The sequence below is a fragment of the Panicum virgatum genome, chromosome 4N (genome assembly GCF_016808335.1).
Source record: "Panicum virgatum strain AP13 chromosome 4N, P.virgatum_v5, whole genome shotgun sequence".
Classification (NCBI taxonomy): Eukaryota; Viridiplantae; Streptophyta; class Magnoliopsida; order Poales; family Poaceae; genus Panicum; species Panicum virgatum.
In genome coordinates this window covers 37,315,594-37,330,625 of record NC_053148.1, presented here as the reverse complement: position 1 = coordinate 37,330,625, position 15,032 = coordinate 37,315,594, and the positions used below count along the sequence as shown (strand labels likewise).

The window sequence follows — 15,032 nt, the reverse complement described above, 5'->3', positions numbered from 1 at the left end:
GAGAAACGAGAAGCCAGGGGTAGTATGGTCCTTCAGCCCCTATTGTGTCTTAGAGACAAAACCATATTATCTTAGGTAGCGTTTGGTTGATGAACCATCCTGTCCCATGTGCTAGTTTTTGGTTCGTGAACAGGTATGATAATGTTAGGTGATGATCTGTTGGCCCAACTGGATCTTTTTTGTTATTGGCATGTGAGGCTAAGGAGTAATATGAATGATGAGATGAAAAAAATAAGGTGATATGGATGATGCATATAGATATATACCAAGTAGAAGGACTAGCAATATAATTCATTAGAAAGGTTTAAACCTCGATGAAACATCTTAGAAAGTTCAGATAATGAAAGTGTAAATTAATTGTTTAGCTGTTGTAAAAAAAATATACCGCCGCCCAGGCACGACTACGCCAATGACCAAAGGCCGCGGTCCATGTCGAGCTTGCCGGAATGACGTGAATGGAATGCTTTTGTAAAGAATGCCATGACTTGCGTGTGTCCAAACAGCTAACAAGAGAACAAAGGAAATAATCAAGTGAAATGATTGTGCAATTAAGGAACAGAGTGATATGAGCTTCGTTCGTCAAGACCTTGAGTGGTGACCGCCATTGCCTTGGTACGACCGGCTGCCGTCGGAAATTTCCGGTCATTCAACCACGCGGACCTGGCGTTACTTAGCTTTGAACTGCATGCCCTTTGCTAAGGGCATCAATTATTTGAGATGACTAAGAAGTCAGAAGTGATGACTCGTACGTGCAAGACACGGTGAGGTGACCGCCCGGAGGCACCTTCCTCCGCATCTCAGTAATTAAAGCCCAGTTCACTCTTTGACCGAAGCTCCTCTATATATATGTGATCGAGCATGCTGCAGGAGAGCGCTGTTATTTGAGCACGCCGAGTCCAGCATCTCCAACTCGTGGTCGTGGAGCACACTGTAGAACGGCTAGAATGTCATCAAACATCTGCCCCTGCCGGATTCGTCTCCTCATTTTCGTCCTCAGTTTATTGGCACTCCTATGTAGAAGCAGCTTTGTTGCAGCTCGCCCACCTTGCACCCCTGGCCGTGGTAAGTACTTAGAAGTACTGAGGACAGAAGGTATTTTGTAAAAGAAACTATTTGTGGAAATACCTCTCTTTTATGGATCAGTCACACCTTAGAACCAGATCTAGAAATGGTGCATATTTTCAAGACTGGTCCTGTTAGATGATAGGCCTTAGAGCAAGTACATTGCAACAAATCATCAGTCTCATAGGTCGTCTCGTACAATTTGACGTAGAATTTTTGATGATTTTGAGGGGAGAGAGAGAGGAGAGAAAATGAAGCGGTTGCTTCACGAAACAACCACCTCATAAGTTATTAAAGACTATAAGAACGATTTCTCACCATGGTACAAGTTGTTGTTATTATATTACTCACAATATTCTTTTTTTCATTCCATAAAATAAGGGATATAGTATACTATGAGACAACAAAAAAGATAATCTAGTGTAGAGGTTGTATGTTAAGTCACCTTAAGGTGACATGTTGCATGAGACCACCTAGCTATTAGACGACTCTGATGTAATTGCCTAAAAGGATAGGAACTATTACCATTTTCAGGACCAGTTGCCTAATCGGTGGACTAAAAATTAACTGGTCTCTTCTACCTTATCAACTCCTCATCTTTTCCTAGCCTCTCACTCCCATCTCTCTCCATTAGGCTGGTATAGAAAAAGCTATGGGCTCTTGGTAGAAAAACTCTAGGGGCTGGCAAAAAATGACACTGCAAAATAAATTCCCTAACTTCTTATCCACCTCGTCTGAAACACTATATGAAATTTCACAAAATAGCTCCTGGTAAAGTAAAATATTTATTTAAACAATGAACATGTTTCTATTACTTCAATCGCATCAATAATTTTCTTGTTGAACTACTAATCATTGGAATATATCAATAATTTCTTTCCTGTTTTTTAAACCCGCGCCATGATTTTTGACCTTTATTGCAGATCCGAATAACCCCTGTCCACCACGGTGCAGTCCGCAGTCACCTTCTTGTCATTAGCACCCGGGAGCTCATCCTGATTCTACACAATGCATAAAATTTGAGAAGACTATCCGGTTGTTTTATTTGATCTGTTAACGCTGGTACATTTGAACGAGATTGCATTTTCCAAGTCAGTAAACTCAAATAAATCTATATGTTTCTTGTAATAGGAATTAGGGTCCTGTTTGATAGAGCTCCATCTGATTTCAATTCTCTATGGGAGCTGATTCTCTGAGAGAGATGATTTTGTGGCTGAAAGTGATTCTTTTTTATTTTCTAGCATATATAATCTCTTAAAATTAGGATGGAGAATCAAGAGAAGCTACTTTTTTCCGCTCCCAGTCTCTTAGTTCATTTCACAAAATTACTTCGCGAAATCAGTAGAGAATCACTTCTCTCTAAAAAAAACTTTTTGATAGAGCTCTTGCTGGATTCAGCAGGGAATCAGCTATACATGGGAGGTCTGCCAAACACAACCTTAATATATCAAGAACTTTTGATCACATTTCATAGTTACGTAAATGTAACAATGCAGTTGTTTGACAGATTAGTCCATCGGGTCGCTTCCGTTCCTCACAATGTCGACCGCTGCTTTTCCAATGGATAGCCTGGATGAATAGAAGAGTTTCTTTTGTCCATGGGACACCCACAAAGACTGAACTTGGGAACTTGTACTACACACTCTCTAATCATTGAATTAGTCCTAGGGAAAAGTTAGCTGACGGATCGGTATGTAGGCCACTAATGAAAAGATGTGGCTGTCAAAAAAACACTGCAATTGTAGTCGATTTATTATAGTAGGACATCATACCTATTTTATATTTGATTCTGATGAGAAGCCACTGGAAATTACTAATCTATCTACCTTCGCCTCTCTTTTACCTGCACACGACTCGACGCCAATCGGGTGTCTCTCACACGCTCTGTCTGCTCCAACACCGACGGACCGCACGCGCACTCCCAGCCCCTTCCCTATGGTCTGTTCCTGCAGACCAGCCGAGCCGCCTTCCAAATCCTCCCTTGCGTTGTCTGTGCTCGCCTTGCGGACAAACCCATTCGTCGCCGTGAGGGGGCGAAGCCAGCTGAGCGCCTGAGCTGACCGTTGGGGACTTGTTCATTAGAAGGCTGGGGTCAAAGCTGCTAGAAATAGGAATTTCCATTGGATTTGCCAGATTTTATCGGGGTTGGCTGATCCGGATAAAGACATGTAGCTCCGCCCCTGTCGCCGTGCTTTGATTCGGGCTGCCCTACACGAGAGCGCCATCCATGGGGAGCACCCCTCCCTTCTCCACTCCCTTGCGTGATGCGGAGGGAGCGCCCTGTCCTCCCTCCCTCGCATGTTTTGCAGGAAAGCTGTCAATGGTGAACCGGCCATGTGGGCCGACCTGTCCGCCGCCTTTCCGGCTCCTGGCCGTGCTTGAGGCTCACTCGAGACGACCACGGCAGACGCTCCTGGCCGCACACAGGGTTTACTTAGACGGATCGAATACGGATGGATACTATTGATATCATATTTGTTTTTATATTTTTATTAAAATACGGAGTCGAATATAGATAGTGTTAGTTTTTGCCGGATAAGATTATAATGGATATCGACATCATAAAAATGTAACATTTTAGTATTTGGATACGGATCGGTTACAAATATTGAATACCCGAAATCGGATATGGACGAATAAAAACTCTTCGAGACCGGATTAAATTCGAATACAGTTGGGAAATATCCGTACCATTTACATCCCTACGCTTACTAAAGGTAGCACACAGAGGCGGATCCAGCAGGGGCTCTCCTATTCTTCCTCCTCCCGCCTCCCCTTCCCTCCTTCTTTCTCCTCAAATTTGTAGAGGGGCTTAGGGGAGGCTTCATGGGATTCTCGGCGGTAGGAGGGGCTCGAGGCCCTTTAGACCCACCGCTGGATCCGCCCCTAACCACCACTCACAATCCCAACGGCAGGCCCCGCTCCCGGCAACACGCAGCGGCCACTCCAGGGGACAAGAAAAGAGCAAGCACTGTATAATTGTCCTCCATGTGTTTGATGATCAATTCAATAAGTAAGAAATATTTTTTAAAAAAGTTCGCTTTACTCCCCTCAAAAAACCCACTTTGTCCACAACAAAATTAAGCTCAATTTTGTCCAAAAAATTTAAGCTCAATTTACTTGCATGAACTATTTTAGTTGGTCCTATCTACCCCTAATAAGTTTTGTTTTTTTTTCCCTTCATGTACAAGTGGAATTTTAATTTCAAATTTTGCAAGGTGACTTATAACATGATGACCTATGCCAAAAATGTATACTAGGAATTTTTTATGATTAATTTTCATACATAATTGAATCTCTAAGATCAATTTCGTATTATTTTTTCTAACCTATGAAAATAACAATGAAAAATTCTTAATTTATTCTTTTAATGTAAGGCATCAGATCTTCTATCCACTAATAAAATTTGAAATTCAAATTGAATTTGTACATGGAAAAATAGAAAAGAAAAATCCCATTAGAGGATAGATTAGACCAATTAAAATTGCTCAGCTGAATAAATTGAACCTAAATTTTGCTTGGAGGTCAACTGGACAAATTAAAGTGGATTCATAAGGGTAGTAAACAAACTTTTCTAAATATTATTATATGAGTCACGTTATCCAACAGAAGATTGTTTTTTTACTGGTGTACAACAGACACTTTCTAACACCTTCTAATGTTGTCGTCCATGCAATTTCAACAAGTCCTAGTTACACCACGAAACACTATGTAAGAAACGCTCTAAGGTGACGTGTTGTTGTTACGCGTCACCTTTGCAATATGGGTGATGCGCGAAGATGATGCACGTCACCTTTGACACCTTGGGGGCTCCTTAAAACATTGCCCATCACCTATCTTATGGCATATATCTTATAACATAGGTGACGTGCAACATCAAAGCATGTCACCTTATTATAGGTGACGAGCCACATTTATAGTCCGTCACCTATAAGTTTCATATAGGTGGCGAGCAATATTAAAACACGTTATCTATAAGGTTAGTATAGGTGACGGGCTATGACAAGTCAAAGGTGACAGGCATTATCAAAGTGCGTCACTTTTGTGATGACATAGGTAACGTGCAACATCAAGGCGCGCCACCTTTTTGACTTTTTATAATATTTGAACACGCGATTTTTGAAAAATTTAAATTGCCTCAGACTAAAAAATGTCTATACAAACGTTGTAGGTCTCAACCAGATCTACAACTTTGTAGTTGAAATTTTTTCAGTTGAGGTTGTTTTGGCACCCAAATACATGGTTTAAATTTTGAATTTTTAAAATTTTCAAATGACCTCAGATGGAAAAAAAAATATATATGAAAGTTGTAGGTCGCGACCAGATCTACAACTTTGTAGTTTAAAATATTTTCATTTGAGATTGTTATAGCTGTGAAATGAGTTATATAAGACATTTGAAAGTGATGATAAAAGGAAAATATTTCATTGTTGGTCACATCTGATAGTGTAGCCCAGTGGTAGGGAAGGGTACGCGCGAGGCTGAGGTTGTGGGTTCGAATCTTGGTAACAGTTGAAAAAATCACGCGGTGGGGAAAAGAAAATATTTTTTTGATTTTTATTCATACTGGAAATATTTATTTTAACACACAAAAGAATGATGCTCATCACCTATATGTTGACATAGGTGACGGATTAAGACTACCATAAGTGACGGGCTAATATCCGTCACCTTAGGGAGATGATGTCCGTCGTCACTATAGGACTTTTTGAAAATGTGGCTTCGTCCACAACATACCACATGCATTGAAGATAGAATATTGCCCTTCTCTCTACGTGCACACTCCGCTACTTATTAGTGCCTGGCCGCCCGTCTTATTGTTCCGGGAGGCGGTGGTAGCGACGTGTCTGGCAGTTGCAAATCCTACAGCTTCACCTTTCCGGGTGAACGTAATGCAATGGTGGCGCATTAGAATGACATAAGCCGATCCGCTCCACAGGCATGACACTATGTGAGAACCAGAGAATTGTAACGGACGCGGATGGCCTTTTGGTAACGGGCAACACACCCATTACTCTTATCGTGTTACTATTGACAGATCAAAGGTAACGGGCACACGCCCGTTACTCATTACACATATTCGTAACGAGCATTTAACTACACCCGTTACCAACAGCAGTAACCAGTAACCTATAATGGCTGTTTTTATGGGCCCATAGAGAGATTTCATAACCGGTACAGACTAGAGACCGTTACAAAAGCATATATTTCGTAACGGGCAAAAACTGACGACCATTACCTATATCTGTTACCAGGTGTCCTTCAGGGCCCACTGGTCAGATATTGTAATGGTCGTTAACTAAAGCCCATTACTTTCATATAATATAGGTAACGGTCATTTCGTTATGCCCGTTACGAATTGGGGTTACCCATGACCAAAGTGTCTCCTTCTGGGCCCACTCGTCAGGCGTTGTAACGGTTGTTATTGAAAGACTGCTACCTTCTTATCTTATAGGTAATGCTCATTTATTTGGGCCTGTTACAGATAGATGTTACCCATGACCCAACTCGTTATAGTTTGTAACCTGCTTTACTTAATGCTCGTTACCTATACTTGAGCCACCCCACAAGCACTAGCCTGCTTTCTGGCTGCATCTTGGAACCAGCCAGGATTTGGCAGCCACCAGGTCATTCATAACACATATATGCACAAGTACACATCACATATTCAGAACATCACATATATACACATCACAGTTTCAGAACATCACATATATACACAAGTATATCAAGTTTGCCAGGCAACAAATTTCAAGTTTATGGCTGCAAGTTTCAACATCACAGAATGAACTGCAAGTTTCAACTTTCAAGTACACAGATTCGGAACATCTACAATGAACTCACGCGGCATCTGCTGCACCATCATAGAAGTTTCCCTTTGGGTCGATGATTTCCTTAAGAATGAACTCGCACAGCATCCCTTGGACCATCCTTAGTGCTCCTTGATCTGCTTGTCTGGTGGAAGGTTTGTAATCCTGCATAATACAATTATTATGAGAATACAAGTAAAATCAGTTTCTAAAATCAAATGGAGCCAAAATGACAAGACTGAGCAGAAACAAGGCTGATCAGTATATAATTACAGAAGCCTTTTTCATAATGCTTATGTCAGCGAGTAGGTCCAATATGTTCAATGCAGCGTAGAATCCACACAACATCGGCTGCTGAGCACACTGCATGAAGGTGCCAAAATGACACAAGTTAAGGCAATACCAAATACGTATGAAGGGACCAAAAAAGAACCCCGCTCTTACCAGGAAATCTGTCTTGTGCGTGAGTTTAGGTTTGCTTTTTTTCTTTGTTTTAATCTTGTTCTCCATGTGCCCTGAATAGGACCTGCATGATCAGTAATATCGATTAGAAACATTAAGAGATGGAATTTTTGTGAACAAAACCTACAATATACTTACTAGTTCACAACAGTTATAGTGTCCTTGAACTTTCGCAATGGAAAACTTTTAGCAGAATCTAAATACCAAACAACATTCCACTTCATAGCAATGATCACTAGTACCCAGTGGCCATCGGTGTTGTAGGCACCCACCACGATGTTGTGCTTCATAGCCTTTCTAATTGCTTGTGTTACATCGTTGGTCTTGAATTGAAGCACTGTGGTCAAAAATACTTGTGGGTCCAAAAACCCAATATTGCAGTGCATCTCCTATGCATGTTTCATCATTCTCCTACAAATAAACAAATTGTTAGCATGAACTTTGTGGTAAAAATTAAAGAATATCTATTTTAGTTTGAAGGGACTTACAATGTCCAGCACCTCAACAAGCCAACGTCTAGATTGTCCATGTTGAAAAGGTCATACAAGTCATTGAATCCAACTGTGATGCTTAATTCACCATCACTTTCAAAGTAGGATGCAGCCACCTTTGCAGGAATGCCAGTAGCACCATTCGCACTTTGTTCCATGAAGTAAGCATGCAAGACTTCACAACTTGGCCCAGCAGCCTTTAAAGCCTCTTCTGACAACATAGGCTCACCAGGCTTGTATTTTGGATTAGCCGTAGTCCAAACAGCGGCAACGTTTGAAATTTTAGGGTTACTTTGGACGAGTTGCCCCTGTTGTGGCTGCTGCTTAGGCGAATGTTGGCTGACCTACTCCTGCTGTTGTGGCTGCTGCTGAGGCAGCGGTTGGCTAAGCTGCTGCTGCTGGTGCGGAGGTTAGCTGAGCTGCTGCTGCTGCTGGGGCAGAGGTTGGCTGAGCTGCTGCTGCTAGGGCAGAGGTTGGCTGAGCTGCTGCTGCTGAGGCTAATGTGGCAACAATTTTATTTTTTTAGGCTGCTGGCTGAGCTGCTGCTTCTACTGAGGCTGCTTTTGCTGACGCTGAGCTAAAGTAGCTGCATCTGAAGCGGTACCAGCTGATGTGGCTGTAGAGGTGGGATCTCTCGACCTAGGTGGTATAACGATTCTCAACCTTGGCCACTGTATCCATTGCAAGAGAGAATCACCTAGGGTTGTGATCTCATCCCCTACTGGGATAGGCAGTGTGATGTGCCTCGCATTGGCCCACACGTAAGTAGGTTGCACCATTGCATACCCATACTGTACTGGTACTGTATGGCAAGTCTCTTGATCTAGATAGACAGTGGCTAATGCGAGCTCCAAGTCACACCTGCCGCCATCCAAAAGACTGCATTTAGTTGGCTCTGTCAGCAGATCTATTGCGTCCGTCTGAGGTGATGGACCCTCATTGTGCTCATCATTGACATGTGCTTCTTCCTCACATCTACGTGCTTGGGTGATACAGAGACCATCCGGTATGGGCACACCTGCAACTCTTAGCAACTCCATAACTCTAGTGATTGTTTCACCAACTATCTCTTCCTTGTCCACATCAGACCTCCTCTTCTTCTTCTTCCTGTGCATTCCAACACACTCTTCGCCAAACCCTTTACCCCAGCCAAGTGAACTAGACACGCCTCGGACCCGACCTTGATGCTCCAGATTCTCAAGTGCCTAGGTAAGATCATCATTCTCCCTAACCCTAGTGAAAGAACCATCATTAGCTTGAGCTGCAATTCTTTTCACCTTATCTGCTACGTCCGCCACCAAAGGGGAACTGAATGTTATGTCCCCCCACTAGTGGTCTTCCCTGAACTTGCCCGCAGATATGGCCTTGAACGTCCAGGATATTGCTCCCAAGGGTTCTCTTTTCCTTCTGAAGCTAGCTTTTCATCCTCCTCCTACCACTCTTTCCTTTTACCATAATAACCTTTTCTTCCCATCTTGTGCGGCTTATTGTGCTTTGCTCTCTTATCTTTCATCTCCTGGCTCACATGCCCAAAAAATGGAGATTTGGTTGTCTCCACAAATAGCTCCCAGTCTTCTGGCTTCAAAAAGGGATGCTTCTCAAAGGGAAGCTCGTCTTGCCTGACAAAATTTGCTCTTAAATGGGCCTTGAATCGTCGTTGCAAACTCTCAATCTCTTTCATAGCTGACTTAATTGCCTTATTACGATCAGCTGTGGACAGATTGGCTGGGTACTCTAGCTTTTCCTCTAAAACAGTGAACATCTCTCTCCTCTCTTCCAGTGTGAGATCCTCCACCTTGTTGTTGATTGACACCCTCTCCCGAGCAATGAGGCCACAGACCAATACGAATCTTTCCCTCGCAGCATCTGGGGTAGGCCAACCTTGGTCATCAAGTCCAGTTGCAGTCACCTTGTCTTCTGGCCATTTGGTTTGTGTCCTTGACTTGCGGGCTCGAGTGCTACTCCCAGCAGTTTGTGATGAGTGAGCCTGTGAAGCAGGTGCATTGTTGCCCTGTGTTGCAGGTGCACTATCACTAGAGGAGCTCGTTGATGAGTGAGACTGCATAGACGATGTATCAGGTTGTCAGTAGAGCAACATAAGCAAGACTGAAAATATAAACAAAATGCTTATTAGATAAATTCTTGTTCCTTGATAGGCAAAAGAGCTGATATACTGGTTTACTTAACAACATTTTATTTATACCAGTTTAAAAGTTCTCAACTCAGTTTGAACCATATGCATCAAGTATTTTTATTTTCTCTGTAGTATGAGCATTCAAAATAAGCATCAGTAATTATATACTGGTTGGGGATAGGTACTAACCATTTTGACAGGGTGAAACAATGCTTATATATCAAAGCAATGAAGTGTACATTCGATGGCCTTTTGGCAAGAAGAGGATAAAGCAATCAGTTAGTATGATTATGACAGCAAAAAACTATACAATGTGAATAAGCTACAAACAATGGTAGGTGCTAAGCTTGTGTGCATCGATGGGGCCACCAAACCGGGTGTTACAGGGTATACACCACAATCCCACAAGCCGCTATGTTGGATTTTTTTGGGCCCAAATAAAGACTTACGCAGCCTAGCACCCACCACATAACTAAAGAAGAACAGCAATGTTTAGCTAATCAAAGTAGGTTCAATAGTGATTGTGACATACCTGGCAATCAGTGAGTAGACCAAATGTTGCTAACCCAAATAGTATGAAATTAATATCATGCAAACTGAACAATAGTATGAAAAGGAGAGCTCTAGTTTCACTTTGACAATCATGCAAACTGATAGCAGAATAATTTTTATTTGCATACAGAGCAGTTTATGTCAGCCTACAAACTTTTTAACTAGTTCCTGTAAGTATCCTACCCAAAATTCCCCCTTCACAACAGCAAAGTAGCATGTCTCCCTAATCCACCGTAACAGGAAGATGATACCCTAGACATCGTCGCAGATTGGTGGAACCGCCGTAGTAGGAGAGGGTGGCCGGGGTTGGAGGAGCACTTACCTCTGTCACAAATGAAGTAATTGTGCTCGTGGAGGCCGGAGGGGCCGGATCCGTGTCGCCTCATTGCCTGAGGTGGCTGGGTCACCGTCGCAGGGCCGGATCTGCGGCTAGGTCATCGTCACCGCTGTCACGCCAGGAGCCGTGTCGCCGTCGTCGGGTCGGGTTAGGGTTTGTTGGTCCAAACCCTAGCCGCAATGGGTAGAGCAGATGCGAGCAGGGCTAGAGAAGAGGCCGCGCGTTGGGGGTTGGAGAAGGTGAGCGGGGAGAGCGGCGAAGGCAGCAGAGAAGGTGGAGCGGCGGCGGCTGTGGCGGTGAGGAAGAGGGGTGCGAGCAAGAGGACAGGCCGAGAGAAGAGGAAGGAAGAGTCCACGTCCGCGATTTGGGAATTTATTTCGCGCGATTCGAAATTTGGTCGGATGGCAATGATGCTGACGTGTGGGCCCACACTATATTTTTGAAATTAAACTTGCTAGCATCAAATGCCTAAGCTACTCAAGTCAAAAAATTCAACAAAAAATGTTTATGGAAAGATAAAAATAGAGGTAACAATCTAAGACATGGATCACCCTCGGAGCTGCTATGGTTTGATCACAACTCAAAAAGAAATACAGCCCAAACTGAATGTTCCACTAATTTTAGAGCCCAGAAAACAGCACCTAAAAATTCATAAAAAATATAAAAAATTAATTATTTTACATCTAGTATTTGAATAAAATAATATCAGTCATAGTTGTGTAATAAAAATGTAACTTACTTTACGAGATGATGAATGTTTTATAAATAAATATGCATGAACTTTCGTTAATAACATCTTAATGTGGTCTAAACATTCTACAAATTGATGTGGCAACATAATTTGGGTCCCTAGGAAGAATATACATTGTGTAAAATGCCTACATCTCTCACATAGTTCCATATAATGTTACTTGAACATTGAAGTTTTCCATACTTTACAAGATGTCCGAACTCATATGCATTTCAAATTTGAACATATTCTTGTTCTTACATTAATATTACAAAATACGACGTTGCATAAGTAATGGTTGTGCAAAACAAATGTTTTTTCTATTTGGTATTTAGAAGGAACAAGATAAGGCATATAAAAAAACCATCAAATTTGGATTAAGTATGATGGAGAAATACTAGTTACAAATTTTAATTCTATATTAAAAGGATAAACACCAACTAAAAATGTGTTCTTCGTTCCAAAGAGCTGAGCCAATCACGCGCTGCCAGGTGGCCCGAAGCGGCAATAGAAATTAACAAGTAAAATGAATTCAGAATAGATGACCAAATGCCGAAGTGGTGCAGTAGTAGTGCATGCACCGGACAAGCTGCTGGTCTCAGGTTCGAATCCCACCCTCCATGCTTTTTTTGTGGCACAAATCTTTTATGGCAAAAAGGGGGTGACACCCCTAGGACTCGAACCATGGCGCATAAGTAATTATTTTTTAACAAATAATATATCATCAAAATCTAAAGAGGAGAAGGGATACCATCTTCATAGAATTATCACCAAGTAGATTACACACAAGATGTTTTGTGGTTTTTGTTTTGGTCAAATTTCTACTATGAAAGAAAGTGTTATAAAGGCTTAAGCAGGAACCTGAAAACATGGATCAATATTACTTACTAGAGATTTGCCTACTAATTAGGATGAGCCAAATTCCATACCTTGATGAGGAAAGGAGGGTGGAGCCGCGCTGCTGCAGTGAGCGACAACGGCGGACGGGTGGCGCTGCTACGGTGATGATGACCACGCGAGCAGAGGGAGCCGCAGTGTAGGCGGAGGGTGGAGCCGCGTGCTCGTGCTTGAGCGTGGAGGGGCGAGCAGAGGCATTGCAGACGAAGGAGGCGGCGGTCGCAGCGGTGAAGGACCAAAGCAAGGGGGAAAGGCGGGGGCGGCGACGGCGGAGGCGGTGGACGCCCGCCGGTAGCAGCCCAGCCGCAGAAGGCGACGACGATGCTGCTACAGTGATAAGCACTCGCTGGCCACTTCAATTATTGCTACAGTGCTAGTACCGGGCGTTAAATGGCCACACATAACGGGCGTTAATTCGCATTACTAGTATGGCTCATCAGTAACGGTCTTTAAAGGACCTTTACGGATAATTGTATTATTCATAACTGTCTTGAAGTGACCGTTATGGATATGAATCTTATTCGTAACAGATGTATTTAACGTCCGTTACGGGCTAACACTAGTAACGGGCCTTCACAACACCTGTTACCATAGTGCCTTATCGGTAACGGGCTTTGTGGTGGTGAGGCTGGGCTCGGGCCTGCCAGGCTTATTGGTAACGCGCTTGTTTCGAGCCCGTTACCAATGTTGTACTGTGTAACGGGCTTCATGCGCCCGTTACCAATGTCGCGATACCTATTTGAGGTTTTCACGTAGTGTGATGTTGACGAAGGTCTGGGAGGTGGCGGAGTTGAGCTGAAGCTCCTGTAGCTCCAACTTCGGAAATGCACAACCATACGATTGGTAGGACTCTGCGGCAGCGGTTTCTCCACTGTCATGTCTAGCTCAGTCGTCAAGCACTGCTGTTAGCTACCCGCCACCGTCACTATAAGATTTGTAATCTATGCTGAGAGTTAGTCAGCAAGTGAATGTATGTTTTGCCCATTCTTTCTCTTTTCATTGTCGGCGAATGGTTGGTGGGAATTCATTTTTACTCTTGGGAAATACTACTTTGCTACTAAATCACTGTCAACCATTAGAGAGGAGAAACTATGGATGCATGAGTTCCCACCAGCCACTCGTAGAAAACACTTGGCGATAGATCCAAATCTAACTAGTTGGTGCGAGTCACCACACCACACCGCTCGTTTCCATGGGCTCCGACTACCACCAAGCACCAGGCATGCATGGTGGTCATGGTTTTTGCACTTTTCAATTTGGCCCCTAAAGACCTTTCTCCATTTATTTCTTGTGTCTTTACCATTGTTGGGGATTGCCCTCTGCGAAGGTGGCAGTGGCCGAAGGTTAGGTCCCTCGGCAAGAAGTTGACCAGAGGTTCACCGAAGGCTAACAGACCACCATAATACGGTGCCTATGCTTTGCAGGGGCATCGATGCGACTGTTCTGACCCTCCGTGCCATAAGGAACCTTCGGGAGCTGATCGGCAGGCTGAAGGCTGAACAGCGAAGGTTCGTCTCGCGCCTGTGCCCGTCGTCAGGAAAGCCACTGCAACAAGATGGTGCTCAAAGACCCAAGGTCGAAGGCCGAAGGTCAAGCTGAAGACTGCGTGAGAAGCATGATCTAGGGAAGGAGTGGACAAATTGAACACTCCGACCTGAGGAAAATTACCAAATACCCATATTGTAATCTTTGGACCTCCGGAAATAATGGAGGGGTATTTAGGGAATGATGTAATAAGGCAGGGGATATAAATAGCTTCCCCCCCCACACACACACAACACTAAAAAGGGTTGAATTTTTTTGGTAATACAGTACTATTATGGTGGTGCCATCACTCCATAGTGTTTTACCTCTGTTGGCTTTCAATTTTTGTTCCCCCTCTTGGAGATCTATAACCCCGATCACAACAGAGGCGCCCACCATGTTCCCAGCTCGAAAACAAACCCTCGATGACCTTCGCAAAGAGAAAAGCCGTAAACCCAGACAACATAGAACCCGAAGGTTCTAATCGTCACAACATTTCAGTTGGGCAAATAATGTCTTCGTCAGAGCCAACCCTTGCTCAATTAGCCGAGCAGGAAAAACACGCCAGAGTCCAACGAGCACAGCTAGAAAAGAAGAAGGCAACAATGACACATAAAAGCTTGGAAGAGTCCGAGGATGAACAACCTCCGCAGGTGCAGCATGATGAGCTCACAGCAACCGCACTCAAGCTCAAAGCCTTCGAAAGGGAGAAAGCAAATCTCAACGCTCAGCTAGCGACAAAGCAAAGAGCAGCTACCTAGGCCAAAAACTAGCCGAAGCCAAGCACAAACTCGCCTCAATGCAGTCTGAGGTCGAAAAACTTCAAAAAGCATGCGAGGACACACAAGAGCTCCACTATCAAATACCACCTCATGTTTCGGCAGAAACCTCCCGCCAAACCGAAGCTCACAACCTTCGCCAATCAAACCATATCCACCCAGAACAAACCCATGACCAATACCAAGCAAACTCCACACTCGACCCAACTTCTCCACTCTTGGTCGCGCTGCAACACACACCTTGGCCGTATGGG

General features: G+C 43.5%; 1 long non-coding RNA gene across 1 annotated transcript; it reads left to right on the top strand.

Annotated features, from left to right (window-relative positions):
• Positions 1 to 879: 879 nt before the first annotated feature.
• On the top strand, positions 880 to 2,356 carry LOC120670860. The gene is made up of 2 exons (XR_005673406.1): positions 880 to 1,062; positions 1,986 to 2,356. It is a non-coding gene; the product is annotated as an uncharacterized LOC120670860 (long non-coding RNA).
• Positions 2,357 to 15,032: the final 12,676 nt, after the last annotated feature.